This window comes from Gossypium arboreum, chromosome 12 (assembly GCF_025698485.1).
Source record: "Gossypium arboreum isolate Shixiya-1 chromosome 12, ASM2569848v2, whole genome shotgun sequence".
NCBI classification, from domain to species: domain Eukaryota; kingdom Viridiplantae; phylum Streptophyta; class Magnoliopsida; order Malvales; family Malvaceae; genus Gossypium; species Gossypium arboreum.
In genome coordinates, this window is record NC_069081.1 from 24,132,823 (window position 1) to 24,154,782 (window position 21,960).

Below are 21,960 nucleotides of genomic sequence, written 5' to 3' on the forward strand. Positions count from 1 at the left end.
TGGTAATGCTAGCCGATATGCTCTTGGTCCAACTTTTCAATTACTTCATACGGCCCAACAAAACGCGGACTTAATTTGCCCTTCCGTCCAAATCTAAGGACTTTCTTCCACGGAGACACCTTTAAAAATACTTTATCACCAACTTGAAATTCAATGTCCTTTCGTTTTAGATCTCGCATAAGATTTACATCTATCTCAAGCGACTTTCAAACAATCTCGAATTATTTTACTTTTCTTCTTTTCTTTTATTAGATCAACTCCATAAATCTGATTTTCCTTGAGTTCAGTCTAATACAATGGCGTTCGATACTTATGACCATATAATGCTTCATAAGGTTTCATTTTCAAGCTCGTCTGATAACTATTATTGTAAGCAAATTCCACCAACGGTAAGTATCTTTCCCAACTTCCTTGAAATTCCAATACACAACATCTAAGCATATCTTCAAGAATCTGAATTATTCTTTCTGATTGTCCATCAGTTTGTGGATGAAAAGCAGTACTGAAATTTAACTTCATACCTAACGTGTCTTGCAACTTTTGCCAAAACCGCGAGGTAAACCTTGGATCTCTATCTGAAATAATCGATAATGGTATTCCGTGTAATCTAACAATTTCTTTAATATACATTTCAGCCAACTTGTTAAGAGAATAATCCGTACGTACCGGGATAAAATGAGCCGACTTAGTTAATCTGTCAACTATTACCCAGATGGCATCTTTCTTTCCCGGAGTCAATGGCAATCCTGAAACAAAATCGATAGTAATCCGATCCCATTTCCATTCAGGAACCATAATAGGCTGAAGTAATCCCGAAGGAACTTGGTGTTCAGCTTTCACCTGTTGACAAATTAAGGATTTGGACACAAACTCTGATATATCTCTTTTCATTCCATTCCACCAATACATTTTCTTCAAGTCATTATACATTTTCGTACTACTTGGATGAATCGAGAAATAACCACTATGTGCTTCCTGTAGGATCTTTTGAATCAGTTCCTCATTCTTCGGTACACAAATCCTATCTTTAAACATTAAACACCCATCAGAACCAATTTTGAAATCTGACTCTGTATCAACTTCACACTGCTTTCTCTTGGCTTGTAAATCTTGATCATCTTTCTGAGCTTCAGAAATCTCTTGTAAAAACTTCGGTTTTACTCTTAGCTCTACTAGAATCGAACCATCATCTGACACTTTCAACTGAGTGTTCATAACTCTCAAAGCAAACAACAACTTTCTGCTCAAAGCATCAGCAACCACATTCACTTTTCCCGGATGATAATCAATAACAAGCTCGTAATCTTTCAATAACTCCAACCATCTTCGCTGTCTTAAATTCAAGTCTTTTTGTGACATCAAGTACTTAAGACTTTTATGATCGGTATATACCCGACACTTTTCACCATACAAATAATGTCGCCAAATTTTCAAAGCAAACACCACCATGACCAATTCCAAATCGTGAGTAGGATAATTCCTCTCATGGGGTTTTAAGCGCCTCAAGCATATGCCACCACTTTTCCTTCTTGCATGAGCACACATCCCAAACCATTTAGAGAAGCATCGCTATACACCACAAATTCTTTACCTGATTCGGGTTGTATCAACACTAGTGCTTCAGTTAATAACTTTTTCAATTCTTCGAAACTCTGTTGACATTCTTCCGTCCATTCAAATTTAACATCCTTTCTGAGTAGTCTAGTCATAGGAGCAGCAATTATAGAAAATCCATTTACAAACCATCGATAATACCCAGCTAGCCCCAAGAAACTTCTAACTTCGATTCACGTTTTTGGTGGTTTCCAATCAACAATGGCTGAAATTTTACTAGGATCAACCCGTATACCATCACCAAACAATATGACCCAAAAATCCAACTTCCGGAGCCAAAATTCACTTTTACTAAACTTAGCATACAACTTCTTATCTCTCAAAGTTTGCAAAACTATCCTCAAATGCTCAAGATGCTCGTCTCATCTTTTGAATAAATTAAAATATCATCTATAAACACCACAACAAATCTGTCCAAGTATGGCGAAATATGAGATTCATTAAATCCATAAACACAGTAGGAGCATTTGTCAACCCGAATGGCATAACTAAAAATTCATAATGACCGTACCTTGTTCTAAAAGCGACTTTAGGCACATCCGACTCCTTTACCCGCAGCTTGGTAATACCCGGATCTCAAGTCAATCTTTGAAAACCATGTTGCTCCTTTTAGTGATCAAACAAATCATCAATTCTTGGCAAGCGGATACTTGTTTTGATTGTCACCTTGTTTAACCGCCGATAATTAACACATAACCTCATAGAACCATCCTTCTTTTTCACAAATAACACGGAGCACCCCAAGGTGAAAAACTTGGTCTCACAAAACCTTTATCACCAACTCTTGCAATCTGCGACTTTAATTCCTTCAACTCTGCTGGTGCCATTCTATACTGAACAATCGAAATCGGAGTTGTTCCGGTATCAAATCAATACCAAATTCTACTTCCCCGATCGAGGCAAACCCGCAATTCTTTTGGAAATCGTCCGCAAATTCACACACAACCGGCAATCGATTCAACTTTCTTTTCAACTTCTTTTGTATTAATTACATACGCCAAATAAGCTTCATAACCCTTTCTCGATATCTTTGAGCCGACATTGAAGAAATCACACTAGGCAATGCCTCGATTTATCCGATTCAACCCGCAGAGTTTCACCATTTTCACACTTTAATTCTATAACCTTTTCTTTGCAATTTATTTTAGCATCATGTAATGTCAACCAATCCATACCCAAAATAACATCAAACTCATCAAACGGCAACAACATCAAGTCAGTCGGAAAGTAATGATCCCAAATCATTAAAGGACATTTCTTACATACTTTATCAACAATCACACATTTGCCTAACGGATTCGACACTCTAATCATAAATTTCAGATTCTCAACGGTATATTCATACTAGACACCAATTTCATGCACACATATGAATGAGTAGAACCGAGATCAATCAAAGCAATAACATTAACATTATAGAGAGAAAATGTACCGGTAATCACATCAGGTGAGGAAGCATCTTCACGCGCTTTAATAGCATAAGTTCTAGCAGAGCCCTTCCTTCAGGTCTAACCGGTGCATCCCTGGCTACATTCTTACTGCTTGCTTCGCTCCCAACTTTTCTTGGATATCTTCCTCTCGAATCCATCCCACTTGTTTTTATATTCTGAAATTTTTCTTTTTCAGCTCTCTCTGGGCAGTCTCTAATAAAATGATCCGGAGAACCACATCGAAAACATTCATTTGCTCTACACGGACCAAAATGATTTCTACCACACCGCTGGCACTCAGGTTTAACAAATCTCGAGTTCCCTACACTGGCTGCCGAAGTAGTCTGGGATTTAGGACCCACATTTTGCTTCTTATAATTCCCATATGATTGCCCAGCTGAAGCTTGGGAACGAGGATTCATATTCCTTGACTTTCCGAGTTCTTTGTGAAAATGAACTACTCATCGGTCTTTTCTTCCAATTTCTAGTCTCACCTCTACCTTTTCTTTTCTTTAAGTAGTTCTTCAGCCTTGCAAGCTCGATCAACCAATACTACCATTTCTTTTAATTCAAGAATTCCAACAAATACCTTGATGTCTTCGTTGAGTCCGTCTTCAAATCGTCGGCACATCTTGGCCTCTGAGGAACATACTCTCGCATACTTACTTAATCGAACAAACTCTCTTTCATACTCTGTAACCGTCATATTACCTTGCTTCAGCTCAAGAAATTCTTTACGCTTCTGATCAATAAATCTTTCACTAATATATTTCTTCCGAAACTCTTCTTGAAAAAATTCCCAAGTTATATTCACTTTCGGTACCACCGAAATCAAAGTCTTCCACCAATTATAGGCTGAATCTCTCAACAAAGATGTAGCACATTTCAAACATTCTTCAGGTGTACAAGATAATTCATCAAATACCCGGATAGAATTTTCAAGCCAGAACTCTGCTTTCTCGGCATCATCATCAATATTTGCTCTAAATTCTTTGGCCCCTTGCTTGCGAATTCTATCAACTGGAGTTCTGTGAAATTTTATCATATCCATACCTTGAGGCATCGGGGGTACAGGTTGAGGAATTGGGGGAGGTGAGGGAGGTCGTACATTTGGGTTCGTACGAACGAACTCAGTGTACCATGCACTCATCATTTGGAGAAAGGCTTGTCGATCCCTTTCTCCTCCTCCCTGACCAACAATAAGAGGTGGATTTTCAGTCAGCGCTGCTCCTTCAGCCGGAGCTGGCGCATTACTCTCTACTTCATCTGCCACAACTGGATCGGGATCCATTTACTATAAAAAAATCATTTAAAAAAGTCAGAAGTCGTCACACTATCACAATTTATACATATGGCACGTATAGCAAAATCCGTACATACAACACGTAGTCCGAGAACCGACTAAACCTGCTCTGATACCACTAAATGTAACACCCCCACACCCGAGACCATCGTCGGAGTCGAGTATGAGGTGTTACTAAGCTTAATTTAACATATTTAGAACTTTTGATTATTTATTTATACATTCGCAGCTTTTAAGCTACTTGCATCACAGTCACAAGAAAAATCATATCTTGAGTTACGAAACTTGAAATCAAGATCCGTAAATTTTCCCTGAATCTAGACTCATATACCTATCTACTAATGTTTTTCTAGAATTTTTGGTTGGTCCATTTAGTACAGTTTATTAGTTAAAGTTACCCCTGTTTCAGGACTTGACTGGTCTGACCTCTGTTTACTACGAACCACATTTCTCTCTGTACAAAATTCATATGAATATGAGGTTTATTTCTCCTGAAACTAGACTCAATAATTATTCTAAGAATATAAAATAAACTACCAAATTATATCTTTACAATTTATGGTGAATTTCTAAAGTTGGAATAGGGGATTCAGAAACTGCTATGACCCTGTTTCACTAAAATTCTAATATCTTCTAACATATAATTCCTTTTCTTGTTTCATTTGTTTCATGTGAAACTAGACATAATAAGCTTCAATTTGATATGTAGTCCATCACCAATTCAATTTCTATGATTTTAGTAAATTTTAAACTCGCGTCGTTGTTGCTGCGAAGATTCTGCTTATGGCAAATTTCATCCCTTTTATGAGTTTTTATGCACTAAGTAACTTAATAATTTTCCTTAACATCAATTATAATCTAAACTAACTATTTTCATAATTTATCATTATCAAGCATTTCCTCAACCATTCCATCACCATACCATAAGATCATTTACACAAAAAGGTATATTGCTATACATGCCATACTTAAATTTACAAGCCATTACCAAAAGTCTTAGGATAGTGTGGATGAGCCTTGACCTATCCCGACTCTCGAAATGGCTTGTCCAAAACTACAATGAGTAAGAAGGAGGAGTAAGCATAAATGCTTAGTAAGTTCATATGCAAATAATAAGTAACATAACAAACAGTCATACCAATCAACATTAGCATGTATCACTAAAACACATATCACATTTTAATCATTTTCATCATCTTATTACCTTATCGTGGTTGTATCAATACTCAACCCGAGGGTTAAATACATACCTGTCCAAAATATCCATTTCACATCACTTACCAATACGTCTCTTTACATCTCGAATATTCCTCCATTTGAGTAGAACTTTACCCGTTGAACACATCGAATATAATTCGGATACATGGATAACTTGCACATAAGTGCCATATATGCAATCAAGCAATCATGTAACCCGCCCATAAGCGAAGTCGGACTCAACTCAACGAGCTCGGGCGTTCGCATCCATAAGTGAACTCGGACTCAACTCAACAAGTTCGGATGCCTAGTTACATCTCACGAACTCGGACTCAACTCAACGAGTTCGGACATTCGCATCCATAAGTGAACTCGGACTCAACTCAACGAGTTCGGATGCTCAACCATCCTAGTGACATGTCACTTGTATCCTAATCTATTCCTAAGGTTCAAACGGCCTTTTTTCCTCGATCTCACATTGCCGTCTTCCATGGAATATCAGAATCGATACTCGATAGCAATTCATATTTATCAAGTAGTAAACATAATTTGCATATTACTCAACATTAACCACAAAGCATAATATTTCACGATAAAAAAAATCAGCATATCATATAATTAACATCAATAACTTAAAAATAACAATTATGCTACATTATTTACACATGAACTTACCTTGGTACCAAAATACAAGGATTTTGCAATCTAGTCCACAATCTTTTCTTTTCCTCGATTGAGGTCGATTCCACGTCTTTCTTGATCTAAAATAATGCATTTAGCTTATTTAATACTCACATTACCAAATTAATGCTTAACTCAAATTTTGGCAAAATTACAATTTTACCCCTAAGCTTTTGCGTATTTACATTTTTGCCCCTAGGCTCGGGATTAAACTTTATTCCTTATTCTTATGTTTTACAACATGCTGATCACTTTTCTCTCCTATGGCAACATCAAATTCTCACTCTAACATGTACTTGTGACTATTAGGTATTTTTACCGATTAAGCCCTTTTACTCGTTTTTGCTTAAAATCGAGTAGTACAAGTTGTCTAACATAATTTAAAACTTCATATTCTATCATAAAACATCAAAATACACAAATTTCACCTATGGGTATTTTTCCAAATATAAACCCTAGGTTAAATTATTGCTAACATAAGCTTTATCGAGTTAGGGATCTCAAAACGTAAAAATCATTAAAAGCGGGCTTGGAATCACTTACTATGGCGCTTGGAAGCTTGAAACAAACCCTAGCTATGGAGAACCCTTGAAATTTCGGCCTAATGAAGAAGATGGACAAAAATTGGCTTTTAATTTTGTTTTGAATTCATTTTAATAACTAAATGACCAAAATACCCTTACTACTAAACTTTCCAAAAATTCCTTCCATGAAAACTTCTAGAATGCAAATTTTGCAACTTATTCAGTTTAGTCCCTAACTTTAAATTAAACTCGTTATGCCTAAAATTTCTTCACGAAATCTTCACACAATTATGCATTCATATCATAAACCTCAAAATAATTATAAAATAATTATTTCTATCTCGGATTTGTGGTCACGAAACCACTATTCCGATTAAGCCCTAATTCAGGATATTACAAAGACAGCTTTCAGAACGAGGTACGGTCATTATGAATTTCTTGTCATGCTGTTTGGGCTAACGAATGCATCGGCCGTTGATCGCAGTGATTCGTAACAAGTAATAAATATTTATAATGAAGATCAAACCTAGACTAACTATTATCACGACGAAAGGTAAGCGCACCTATCGACCAATAGTATAGTAATGGCAAGACCGGGATATCGTACCCAAGGGAACAAAAAGTACTAGTAATAACTATCTTTTTATTATCTAGCCTAGGAATAAAAGGGTTTGTTTTAATTAATTATTTATTTAAACTAAGAACGCACAGAGAAAAGAATTGGGGAATTGTTTTTGGGAAAATCGATTGACTTGAGACAATACCTAAGGAAAAATCCACCTAGACTTTACTTGTTATTCTGGCTCCGAATTGGACGATTTATTCATTCAACTTGTTCTGTAGAGATCCCTAAGTTATGTTATTATCCCTATTCAAGACTAATAACATCTAATCCCTAGATTGAATAACTGAGATTTTACTCTAATTAACGCTCTAGGGTTGCATTAACTCGATCTATGGATCCCCTTATTAGGTTTCACCTAATCCGGTAAAATCGTGTCACCCTATTTCTAGGCGCGCAATCAACTCCGCTTAATTATGGAAAATGTACTCTTAGATAGGGCTATTCCTCCTCAGAATAAGACCATGTCTTGAATCAATATCCTGGGATATCAAAACAAGAATTAAGAACAAGTTAAATATTTATCATACGATTCAGAAAATAATAACAAGATTCGTCTTAGGTTTCATTACCCTTAGGTATTTAGGGGATTTAGTTCATAACTAAATAAGAAAACATCTCAGAAGAATAAAGAATAAAAAACATAAAGAAAACCCAAAACTCCTGAAGGGAAATTGAGGAGAGATCTTCAGTCTTGATGATGAATCCGGCTTGTGAAATAGATCAATCGGCTTCCTTGGGGTAATTCCTTACCCTTCTTCCCTGTCTCCCTTTTTCTCCTCCTCTAGTGCATATTTATAGGCTTTGGAATGCCTCGAAACCGTCCAAAGTGGCCTTTTCCGAAATGGACTTAACTTGGGCTCAGCAGGGACACGCCCGTGTGACATGATTGCTAGGAAGTGTTCGATCCGTTAAATTGCACACGGCCGTGTGGGTCAATGGCCAGGCCATGTGAATCTTTAAAGCCTTGGTCGACACCCTCGAAAGACACAAGCATGTGAGCTACCCGTGTGGCAAGGCTTAAGCCGTGTCATCTTCTCGATTTGGTTTATTTTGTCCCTTTTTGGCTCGTTTTTGGTTCCTTTTGACTCTTGGTGCTCTCTTGAGTACAAAACATGAAATTAAAGCATTAGGAGCATCGAATTCACCAATTCTAATGAGAAATCATCTATAAAATGCATTAAACATGGGGTAAAAATATGTATAATTTAAGGTTTATCAAATACCCCCACACTTAAGCATTTTCTTGTCCTCAAGCAAAATTTTCAACTCATAATCAGAATGAATCCTTCTCAACTTATAATTTCTATCAATAATATCTCAAATTAATCTATAGGTAATCATACATTGAGAATTTAACTAAAGGAACATAAAAGTTTCAATCATTCTAAGTTGAGCATTTTATCCCAAAAATATAAGTGTCCTCCCTCATCTAAGTAATTACCTTTAATTCAGAATATCACAGAGTTTTACATCCTCACTAAAGATTCACTCGAATCACTTGAGGTGTTTTAAAGACAATAAAGGAAGCACTCAATAGTCAATAATGGAAAGTCATTACCATAGGCTTGCATGAAAATCAAATCTCCACCACTTTAATTTTAAGATAATACATCAATCAAAAGGTCTTTAGAGGGGTGTACTGAGGCTTGGTTAGGGGGTGTGGTCACAAGCTGAAAGAAAGGGTTAGAATCGAGATTGAATTGAAAATTTGCCTAACTAGAAAAAGAGTTAATCTTCACTTGCGTACAACAGAGCTTCTCTCAGAATATGAAATTACAGATATACATACATAGTTGTGTTTTTTATTAAGAACAAGTTAAATAATGTAGGCTAAATTTCAAGAACAAAACATAGCTAGGCAATCCATTCAACTCAAATCTCGACAAAAATAGGGATTAATTTAGAGGATTTCAACAATAATGGGTTAAAGGTTAATATTAAGGGTAATACAAGAATTGGTTTGTTGGGCTCAAGGGGGTTTACTAGGGGTTAATCGTGGAGGTAGGCTTTTCATGGCATGAGTGGGTTAATCCTAAGTTCCTTAATCACTTTGATATATCAAATCAAATGGTGTGGTCTCGACATGCATAATCAAACAAGTTCTAGAATAACAGTTCAATATTGATGCACTCAAAGCAATAATAAAAGTGAGCATGAAAGGATGAATAGATGCTCAAAAGACTCAAAAATCTCACAAAAAAATTATGGCTTTTTGATGTTTAGACTCATGAATTCCAATTCAAAGTAATACCTTGACTTGGGGAAACAACCTATAATTTAATTTCTTAAAAATCAACTTATCATACTTGATTCTCTAATGTCTTAAAGTTTAAAAAAAATCAATGCATAAATCCCTATGTTTTAATTCAAAATCTATCAATCAAAATCATAAATCAATTAAAATTTATCCTAAATATGATATAAGAGTTTTTCATGAGAACAAGGTGATTATTCAGGGATTTTTCTGATAGTGAAATAGATACCCCCCACACTTAAGATGTACATTGACCTCAATGTACAAAGATAGATATTAGAGTATAAAAATAAGATAGGGAAAGAAGTGAAACTTCCTGTATGATGAATTCCTCGAACTAGAGTTTTGGAGAGTGATCGCTTCGAGAGTGGAGGAGGATACTCCGACGGTCGTAGAGGTTCATTAGGCCATAAGTCCTGCGCCAAAAGAATATTATATCTAGTGGTAGCTATGGTCGTGGTCGAGCAAGACATGGCAGTCGTAGAGAACCTTTCCTGGTGGAGTTTTAGTTCCTATGTGAGGATGAGCTTAAGAGCTCTATATAACTGTGATAAATCAAGAACTTTTTAGTGGATAGTAGGAAGAATAAGTACTCGAAAAGAAATAACCGAAATTTATAATAAAATTTTAAATCTGCTAAAACAATAAAAATAAAAAATAAAAAGTAGTTTGAATAAAAATTAAAAACATAAAATAATAAAATAAATATTCTAAACATCTTCATCACTGGATGGTTCGCGATGAGATGTGGACCCGCGAAAGATGACGCTCCTCTTCTTCGAGGCTACTACGGTGGTTTTCTTTCCTCTTGAAGATGACATTGAAGGCGCTAAGGGAGAGAGACAGAGCTTTAAAAACGAAATTGTAGGCTGAGCACGGGCGTGACAGGGGGTACAGTCGTGTGGAAAGAAAATGTAGGGAAAAGAGATGGGAAAGCGAGGATTAATGCAGGGGAAGTGGATTTTAGGATGGTTTGGGGGTTGGGGAAATGAGAATCTGGGGAATGGTTGCAGAATAGGGATTAGGTTGTGGAGAAGGGGAGATTTCAGCTAGGGTTTTGAAAGGAAGAAGAAAATGAACAGTGATTTGCTTATATAGGGGAGGTGCACACGGCCTAAAGCCACGCCCGTGTACTCTGAAAGTGAGCCCGTGTTTTTTCAAATTTTACAATTTAGGTCATGCCCGGCTACTATCCCATGCCCGTGTGTCTGGGGCGTGTGTGGCACATGGCCATATCGTACGGTCATGCCTAGCCTTGTTCGCTTCTCCCACACCCGTGTGTTAGGGTACCAGACCCGTGGATTGTTGTACACGGCTGAAGGGCACGGGATTGATGCACGCCCGTGTCGAAGAAACAAAATTGAGCCTTGTCCCTGGCACGCCCATGGTTTTCCATTCCCACGCCCGTGGTCTCCTATCAAGTTCACCCACGGCCATGTCGCACGGCCGTGGGGATTTATCACACCCCGTGTTTTGGGGAAATCATGTCCTGCTTCTGCACGTCATGTCGCAGGGTCGTGGCATTTTCCCCTGTTTGGCTACAGCTTGAGGCACACCCGTATGCTTGGCTGTATGTGCTGGAAAACTTTTCAATTCAAAGATTGAGTTAATTGACTCAAAGTGTGAGAAAATAAAAATAAAGAAATCAAAATATGTTAGTGCTCGGGTTGCCACTCGAGAAGCGCTTATTTATAGTCTAAGCTCGACTTACCTCTCCATTGAATGATCATGGTGGTTCAAGGAGTTCATACTCCTTATTCCTGTTGTCAATTTTAAAATAAGGTTTTAAACGGGTGTTGTTTACCTTAAAAGTGCTGAACTTGGGATGACTCACCTCCACTGTACCGAATGGAAAAATACTAAGTACCGTAAAAGGGAATTCCTCATTTGGTGTGGTAGTGATAATGTGAGGATCAACGGCATCTAGTAAGACTGTATCGCCGACCTGAAGTTGATTAAGAGAGGTATTGGGCTTGTTTTTATGTAGTTTTGGTTTATCATGTGTTCTCGTTTTGTGTTCTCGCCATTCGTCTAGCTCTTCTATCCGTAGTCTTCGTTCTTCATGGATGTCTTTGTTCTCTTCATGATAGTAGCGCACTGTCTCTATTTTCTTTGTTCGAGGAAGTTCCTGCAAGGATGATTGAATATTAGTTTTATCATCGACAGTTTTTATAGCATTATCTTGAGTCTTAGAGGTTTTGACTGAGTCACGTGCTTGAAGTGTTACTGCATCGTCACCTGCACGAAGTGTTAGCTCTCTTGTGCCTACATTAATAATGGTTCTGGCAGTTGCTAAAAATGGTTGTCCTAAAATTAGAGGTACCTTGTTATCCTCATCCATATCTAAGACAATGAAGACTACAGGGTAAATAAATTTATCAATTTTAACGAGAACGTCTTCAATAATACCCTTAGGAAATCTAACTGTTTTGCCAACCAATTGTATGCTCATCCTAGTTTGTTTGGGTTTACTGAGACCTAGTCGTTTAAATATTTTATACGGCATAACATTTATACTTGCCCCTAGATCAGCTAAAGCATTATTCACAGATAGACTACCAATTAAGCAAGGAATTGTAAAACTCCCTAGATCTTTCAATTTGTTAGGTAGCTCATTCTTTGGAATAGCTGAGCAGACTGAATTGAGTTCCACATGTGATGTAGCGTCTAATTTCCTTTTATTGCTCAGAAGTTCCTTTAAGAATTTTGCTGAGTTGGGTATCTGCGAAAAAACTTCAATGAAGGGTAAGTTAATTTGTAATTTCTTTAAGAGTTTGACAAACTTACTGAATTGTTCTACTGTTCTGTCTTTCGTCAACACTTTAGGATATGGCACACGAGGTTCATGATTTGTACTTACCTGTTTGGGATCATTATTGTTTACCTCTTCTCGTCATTTGTTCATCGCATTGTCTTGCTGTATTTCTGGCTCAGGCGTAATGAATCCTTCCGTATCTTGAGTGCTAATTGCATTGGCGTGTTCCCTCGGATTAGGTTCAGTATTACTTGGTGGGCTACCTTGTGGTCGTTCAGAGATTAGTTTGGACAGCTAGCCTATCTGAGTTTCGAGTCCTTGGATTGATGCTTGTTGATTCTTAAGTGTTGTCTTGGTATTTTAAAAATGGGTTTCTGACACCGAGATTAATTTAGAGAGCATCTCTTCAAGGTTCAGCTTCTTCTCTTGGTGATAAGGTGGCTGTTAAAAACCCTGAGGATTTTGTGGCTTTTGATTGCCTTGACCTCCCCAGGAAAAATTTGGGTGGTTCCTCCAACCTGCATTATAGGTATTACTGTATGGGTTATTTTGAGATCTAAAGTTATTATTACCCATATAGTTGACTTGTTCTTCTTCAGTTGTAGGATTGAAGGATTGGTATTCTGTATGCACACCTGCTCCGCTTGAGTCACACCTCATTACTGGATGTACGTACGTAGAACCAAGAAAACTATCAATCTTTTTATTGAGAAGTTCTACCTGATTAGAGAGCATGGTAACTGAATCGATGTTATAAACGCCGACTGTTTTTGTTGGCTTAGACCTCATGACTTGCCACTGATAGTTGTTCAGTGACATCTCCTCTATGAATTCGTAGGCATCTTCTGGTGTTTTATTGTTGATAGTTCCGCCAACAGCAGCGTCAATCATTTGTCTTGTCGAGGGATTCACACCATTGTAGAACGGTTGAACTTGCAACCATAGAGGTAACCCATGGCGAAGGCACCTTCTCAATAGATCCTTGTATCTCTCCCATGCATCGTAAAGTGTTTCTAAGTCCATCTGCATAAAAGAAGAGATATCATTGAGTAATTTAGCTCTTTTAGCCAGCAGAAAATATTTTAGTAAAAATTTCTTGGTCATTTGCTCCCAAGTAGTGATAGACCCTCGTGGTAACGAGTTTAACCATTGTTTAGCTTTGTTTCTCAGTGAGAAGGGAAATAACCGAAGACGGATGGCATCATCAGGAACGCCATTGATTGTGAATGTATCGCAAAATTCTAGAAAATTTGCTAGGTGAGTGTTAGGATCTTCATCCTACAAGCCATCAAACTGAACAAACTGCTGTATCATCTAAATAGTGTTAGGTTTTAATTCAAAATTATTCGCAGCAATAGCAGGTCTAACTATACTTGATTCAGTTCCTGTTAAAGAGGGTTTAGCATAGTCATACATAGTACGTGGAGCAGGATTTTGATTAGCTACAATTGCAGGAGGCAGCTGATTGTCTTGGTTTTTAGCCATCTCGTCGGTTGGAGGTTGAGTATTGTCTTCTTGTTCGTTTTCTGTGTACCATAAACCACCCTTATTTCTCTTTGATTTCTATGAACTGTTCGATCGATTTCTTCGTAAAAAAGTAAAGGTCCTTACGGGTTTTTTCTAGTCATAAACTATAAAAACTTGCCAAGAGAAAGAAAAAGTAAATTAATAATTAATAAAATAAAATAAAATTGCAAGAAAAATAAATGGCTAAAGTAATAAAAATTTAGTGTTCCTAATATTTCAAATCCCCGACAATGGCACCAAAAACTTGATCGCAGTGATTTGTAACAAGTAATAAATATTTATAATGAAGATCAAACCTAGACTAACTATTATCACGACGAAAAGGCAAGCGCACCTATCGAACAATAGTATAGTAATGGCAAGACTAGGATATCGTACCCAAGGGAACCAAAAGTACTAGTAATAACTATCTTTTTATTATCCAGCCTAGGAATAAAAGGGTTTGTTTTAATTAACTAATTATTTAAACTAAGAACGCACAGAGAAAAGAACTGGGGAATTGTTTTTGGGAAAATCAATTGACTTGAGACAATACCTAAGGAAAAATCCACCTAGACTTTACTTGTTATTCTGGCTCCGAATTGGACGATTTATTCATTCAACTTGTTCCGTAGAGATCCCTAAGTTATGTTATTAACCCTATTCAAGACTAATAACGTCTAATCCCAAGATTGAATAACCGAGACTTTTCTCTAATTAACACTCTAAGGTTGCATTAACTCAATCTCTGGATCCCCTTATTAGGTTTCACCCTAATCTGCCAAAATCTTGTCACCCTATTTCTATGTGCGCAATCAACTCCGCTTAATTATGGCAAATGTACTCTTAGACAGGGTCTATTCCTCCTCTGAATAAGAGCGTGTCTTGAACCAATATCCTAGGATATCAAAACAAGAATTAAGAACACATAATTAAGAACAATTTAAATATTTATCATACGATTCAGAAAATAATAACAAGATTCGTATTAGGTTTCATTCCCCTTAGGTATTTAGGGGATTTAGTTCATAATTAAATAAGAAAACATCTCAGAAGAATAAAGAATACAAAACATAAAGAAAACCCAAAACTCCTGAAGCGAAATTGATGAGAGATCTTCAGTCTTGATAATGAATTCGGCTTCTGAGATGGATCAATCGGCTTCCTTGGGGTAATTCCTTACCCCTCTTTCCTGTCTCCCTTTTTCTCCTTCTCTAGTGCGTATTTATAGGCTTTGGAATGCCTCGAAACCCTCCAAAGTGGCCTTTTCCGAATTGGATTTAACTTGGGCTCAATAGGGACACGCCTGTGTGACACGGCCGTGTGACGTGATTGCCAGGCCTTGTTCGATCCGTTAAATTGCACACACATGTGTAAATCGTGAAAGCCTTGGTCGACACCCTCGAAAGACACGAGCGTGTGAGCTGTCCGTGTGGCAAGGTTTAAGCCGTGTCATCTTCTCGATTTGGTCCGTTTTGTCCCTTTTTGGCTCATTTTTGGTTCCTTTTGACTCTTGGTGCTCTCTTGAGTACAAAACATGAAATTAAAGCATTAGGAGCATCGAATTCACCAATTCTAATGAGAAATCATCTAAAAAATGCATTAAACATGGGGTCAAAATATGTATAATTTATGGTTTATTAGCCATCTTTATGGACCTAATAAATAGGATCTTCCGGCCATATTTGGATAAGTTTGTCATTGTGTTCATTGATGACATCTTGATTTATTCCAAAAATGAGACAGAGTATGAGAAGCACCTCAGAACTGTGCTGCAGACGTTACGGGAAAAGCAACTGTATGCTATGTTTAACAAGCGCGAGTTTTGGCTCCAGGAAGTTGGGTTCTTGGGTCATATTGTTTCAGGTGAAGGCATCCGAGTTGATCCAAGTAAGATCTCTGCTATTGTTGAATGGAAACCGCCTAAAAATGTAACCGAGGTTAGAAGCTTTTTGGGCTTAGCCGGTTACTACCAAAGATTTGTGAAAGGATTCTCCATGATAGTGACTCCGATGACAAGGTTGCTACATAAAGATTTTAAGTTTGAGTGGACAGAAAAGTGTCAGCAAAGTTTTGAAAAGTTAAAATCATTGCTGATTGAAGCTCCTGTTTTAGTACTACCTGAGCCGGGAAAAGAGTTTGTGGTCTACAGTGATGCATCCTTGAACGGACTAGGTTGTGTAATTATACAAGAGGGTAAGGTGATAACCTATGCTTCACGACAATTGAAGCCACATGAGAAGAACTATCCAACACACGACCTAGAGCTTGCCGCCATCGTTTTTGCCTTGAAAATTTGGAGGCATTATTTATATGGTGAGACTTGCCGTATATTCATAGACCACAAGAGTTTGAAGTATTTGATGACTCAAAAAGAATTGAATCTAAGACAAGGAAGATGGTTAGAATTAATTAAGGATTATGATCTGATCATCGACTATCACCCGGGAAAGACGAATGTGGTCGTCGATGCATTGAGCAGAAAATCCTTGTTTGCACTAAGAGCTATGGATGCTCGATTGGCATTGCTTGATGATGGTTCAGTCTTGGCAGAGCTTGAGGCTAGGCCGACATTCTTCAGGAAATTTATGAAGCTCAAACTAATGATAGTGACCTTCAGGCTAAAAGAACTCAATGTGAGTCAGGCATTGAATCAGATTTTCGGATTGGTCCTGATGGATGTTTGATGTTCAGAGATAGGGTTTGTGTACCCAAAGACGATTCAAAAAATCTTGCAAGAAGCACATAATAGCCGTTTGTCTATTCACCCGGGAAGTACTAAGATGTACAATGATTTGAAGAAAATATACTGGTGGAACAGCATGAAAAGAGACATTTTCGAATTTGTATCGATATGTCTAATATGTCAGCAAGTTAAAGCTGAACATCAAGTACCTTCAAGGTTGTTACAGCCAGTGATTGTCCCCGAATGGAAGTGGGACAAAGTTACTATGGACTTTGTAACAGGATTGCCATTAACTCCGAAAAAGAAAGATGCCATATGGGTTATAGTGGATAAGTTGACAAAGTTAGCTCATTTTATTCTGGTAAGGACAGATTACTCTCTTGATAAGTTGGCCGACTTGTACATGTTGGATATTGTGAGATTACATGGGATACCATTGTCAATTATTTCAGACAAAAACTCGAGGTTCACTTCAAGATTCTGGAAGAAGTTACAAGAAGCCTTGGGTACAAAATTGAGTTTTACTACAGCTTTTCACCCTCAAACCAATGGTCAGTCTGAGCGAATGATTTAGATTCTCGAGAATATGTTGCGATGTTGCATCCTCGAATTTCAGGGTAGCTAGGAAAAGTATTTGCCTCGGGTAGAATTTACCTACAATAACAGTTTTCAAACAAGTTTGAAGATGGCACCTTATGAGGCCTGTATGGTAGGAAGTGCCGAACTCCATTTTACTGGACAGAACTTAAGCAAAGTCAGATTCATGAAGTTGATTTGTTTAAGGAAACTGAATAAAAAGTTAAAGTGATACAAGATTGTTTAAAAGCAACATCGGATAGGCAAAAGTCATATGCTGATTTGAAAAGAAAGGAAATTGAGTTCCAAGTTGGACATAAAGTATTCTTAAAAGTATCTCCATGGAAAAAGGTGTTGAGATTTGGCTGGAAAGGCAAAATGAGTCCGCGATTTATCAAACCGTATGAGATCTTCGAAAGAGTTGGACCATTAGCCTATCGTTTGGCATTGCCATCCGAACTGGAAAAGATTCCTGATGTGTTCCATGTATCTATGTTAAGGCGATATCGATTAGACCCCTCTCATATGATTTTGCCGGTAGACTCTGAGATTAGACCAGATATGACCTATGGTAAGGAACCGGTTAAGATTTTGGATCGTGAAGTTAAACAGTTGAGAAACAAAAATATGGCTTTACTAAAGGTTTTATGGCATCGACATGGTGTGGAAGAGGCTACATGGGAGCCGGAAGAAACCATGAGAAGCCAATATCTGAACCTGTTTACTGGTAAGACTTTCGAGGAAGAAAGTCCCTAAGGGGGACAAATGTAACATCCCGAAACAGGGCCTAGTCGGAATAGTGGTTTCGGGACCACAAATCCAACATCAAAATATTTATTTTATGATTATTATAAGGTTTAAAATATGAGAATATGCATGTGTTAAAGTTTTACGAAGAAATTCTTTGAGTAATGTGTTCAATTGGAAATTAGAGACTAAATTGAATAAATTGAAAAACTTGAATTCTAGAAGCAATTTGTATGAAATTGCTTTAGATTATAAATTAGAAGGTCTTAGAGAGCAATTTTCCAAATTTCTAAGTTTTTGGACAAAAATGGGCTTGTGTGGATGAAATTTTAAAGAAAGAACTTAAGGGCATTTTGGTCATTTGGCATTTTAATGAAATAAAATGGGAAAAATAAGCCAAAATCAACTCACTTTCTTCTCCACGCTGCCGAAATTTCAAGAGTTTTCATAGCTAGGGCTTTCAACATTTTGAAGCTCAATAGTAAGTGCTCTCAAGCCCCATTTTTAATGTTCTTCATATTTTTGAAATCCCGGTCTCTTACTCTCTCCATTTCTACCCATACTTCATGCTAGGGTTCATGTTTAAAAATTTACCCACGCATAAGTTACTTGTATTTAGATGCTTTATATAGGAATATGAAAGTTGGATGTGTGTTAAACATCTTTTCCTAGGTGATTTTCATGAAACACCCCTAAAGGGACCTTTTTGCAAAAGTTGTAAAAGGTGTGGTAGAAACGTGAAAATAATGGAAAATGTGGGCTGCCATAAGAGGGAAAAGTGTTCGGCTAGGATTGGGTAAGGTAGAAATTGTATGTGTTTCATTATACGAGACTAGGGACTAAATCACAAAAATGTGTAAGGTTAGGGGCAAAACGATCATTTAAATCGGGGGTGGAATTTAGACATAAAAATTATAATGTGAGGTGTTAATGATTTAATTTTATTGTTATAGACCCTGAGGAACAAATTTTGGAGGGCGATCGAGGAAAACGAAAGGTTTCAGAATAACAGAAACACAACACCGAACGAATACCAGGTAAGTTCGAATAACTCAAAGTAAACTCATAATATGTTTAATTGTATGATTTATGAATGCATGATGATTGCATTTATTGATGGCATGAAATTACATGAAATGCATATTTGATAATGCTATGTTGAAAAATGTCCCGGTTGAGGTTAAAAAGGGAATTCGATGGATAAACCATGATTTATATGTGAATTGAGATCCTGCATGTGTTGCAGAAAGGATTTAGCCCGGACATGTAATCCGTTGATCTCAAGTATGAAAAGGATCTAGCCCAGACGGGTGCTCCTTTGAATGATCGAGCCTCTCGTAGAATACAAGTGCATTATGGATTTAGCCCGGACGGGTAATCGAATTAGGATCTGAATTTAGCCTGGATTGATAATTCAGATCTGAGCTCACTAAGGGTGATTGTCGCTATAAGGGATTTAGCTTGGACTGGTAATCCCGACATCACCTTATGAGTTTATATTAAGGGGTATTTAGCCTAGACTGGTAATCCTACCGTAAGATGTGAGGTTCGCGGGAGTTCATACCTGAATTGATCATTCTTATGGATTGACGGTTAATGGATATTCCATTGAGATTTCCTAGTAACTCAACGGGATTAGCATATGATATATGTACAAAATGAAATGTTGAATGATAAGCTCATCTAAGATAAATTACATGGTGCATTGTTATGTGACTAACTCATTGATTGAGTGCATGTGAGAGGGAAAGCATTTCATGCTTGTTGGTTTCATTATCTAATATGGATGTATGCTAATTAGTCGATAAGTTTACTTTCCAGTTATTCGATCTTACTAAGCTTGTAAATGCTTACCCCTCTATTTTCCCTACTTTTCAGAGCTCGAGGACTTGCAAGGATTGGAAGACGGTTGGAGAGTCAGCATACTAGCAACTAGACCAGCTTTGGTATAAAGACATTTCTATTTCGGTCAATGGCATGTATAGGACTTTTGAGTATTTGGTTATATGTGTCTTTTGATTTGCTAAATGAAGGCATATAAAGATATATCTATCTTTTTGTATATGGCCATGGGAATTGGCTTAAATTGATATAGGCTATGACCTACAAATCTATGCATGTTTATATTCACATATGATGGTTTGTTTTTATTGGCAAAGAGTCACCAGAATGAGCCAATCCTAAATATGTCAATGAGACATGGATCCCCTTAAATACAATATGGGAATTAACCTAGCATGTATAAAACCAATGATATGAGGTTTACATGCAATGAGGTTCATCAAAGTTTTGCTTAAGCGTATAAATTGGGCTTTAGTATGTATTAAAGTAACCTACAAATGTGATTGGTTGATAAGAGGGTGATCAAAGGCCTGGAAAATAGCCTAGCAAGGTCCACACGGTTAGACACACGGGCGTGTGTCTAGGCCGTGTGTGACAAAGCTCGTCCCCATGGGCGTGTAGTATGGTTGTGTGTCCTCTGCACCTAAATTTTTAAGTCAGTGTTGTACACGGGCTAGGCACACGGGCGTGTGTCTTGGCCGTGTGCCGCCAATTGTATGCTAATGTCATAGACAAAGAGCTACATGGGTTGAGGGCACAGGCATGTCCCAAGCCACACGGGCGTGTGACTTTTTAAAGGAAGAGAAATTTCTAGGGTGCCCAAAGTTTATCGAATGTTTCCGATTTTGTCCAGAACCGCCTCTATGTATGTTTTAGGTTTTTAAGGTCTATACTAGGGACGATATGTACATGTTTGAAAGGTTTTAAATTTAGGCAAAACTTGGTGACCTTATTTGGTATGAATAAGAATATGATAATGCCTTGAACCCTGTCTCGGGATCGAATAATTGTGAGGAGTGTTACATTACATAGTTTGGCACAAATTGCATGTTTGGTGTGGTGGTTAAGTGAATTGGGTGTGTTTGGGGATGTCTGGGAAGTCCTGGGTTCAGGCTCCGATTTTACAGAGTTTTTTATTTTGCTCTTAAAAGAATCGAAGTACTGACTCGTGGGCATTATAAATAGTTGTGGTTGTGTTGTGTAACAAAAAGCCTTGTGGCTTAGTGACAAGTGGCGTGTGGAGCATCCAAGAGGGCGTGGCTTCGAATATTAGGCAATGCAAAAGGGATTTTATTTTATGTCTCTATGGTGTGAGTGGTGGAGTTGGACTGGAACTCTGTGTTTGAGTTGGTCATAGGAATTTGAATTGAATTTGAATAGGAGGTTCAAGTGGTTTGTGGAGTGGATAGTGGAGAGATAAGGGGGTGAAAATTGTGGAGTGTGGATGGGTTTGTGTTGGCCGAATTTGAGACTCTTTAGGGATGTGCATTTGGCACTTTGAGGAATTTCCTATTTTCTTTGGGTGGTTCCGAATTGGTATTTTATTTCTTCTTTGGTCGAACTTTGTTCTTCATCTATCACAACCATAGTCGAACTACATTAATCTTTCTTTCCCTCTTCAATCAATTTTCTTCTACTCTTGATATTCCTCTTGTTCTTGGCTGAATTTAACATCCCTCTTCGACTTTTTATTCATTCTTGACTGAATACAGTTTCACTCTTCCCTCTCTATTTAATTTTCTCTTGTTTTCTTTTCTAGCCGAATCATCTCTTCATCTAATTGCTCCATTCCCTTTTTCTGTTTTCTTTCAATATACTCATATTTTTTAGGCCGAATACCCTTTATCTTTGTGATTAATAATTTTTAGTTACTTTGCTATTTGGGGATTGGCCGAATACTCTTCTGTTCTTCTATTGTTACACTATTTCGATTTTCATAAGATTCTCTGACAATCGGTAAGGGTTGAGGTTATGCTTCCTTGCATTCGTATAAGCCAAATGCTTTTCCTTTTGTTCTTCGGGTATCGATTTATGATTCCTTCCTTATTTCTAGGGTTTCTTCAAGGAGCAGTGGTGTACAAGTGGTTTTGAAGCAACCACAGCCTTTTTCCTTAAGTATTCAATTAAGGTAATATGCTACCTCATTTTCTGGGGTTCAGCCGAATGTTGTCTTTGTGTTAATGGGATAGTAGTTGATTGTATCTAACAAGATCTGCTTGT

At 37.4% G+C, this 21,960-nt stretch overlaps 1 non-coding gene across 1 annotated transcript; it reads left to right on the forward strand.

The window, feature by feature from the left end:
• Positions 1-13,332: 13,332 nt before the first annotated feature.
• Positions 13,333-13,436, forward strand: LOC128285813 (small nucleolar RNA R71). The gene has a single exon (XR_008276361.1). It is a non-coding gene; the product is annotated as a small nucleolar RNA R71 (small nucleolar RNA).
• Positions 13,437-21,960: the final 8,524 nt, after the last annotated feature.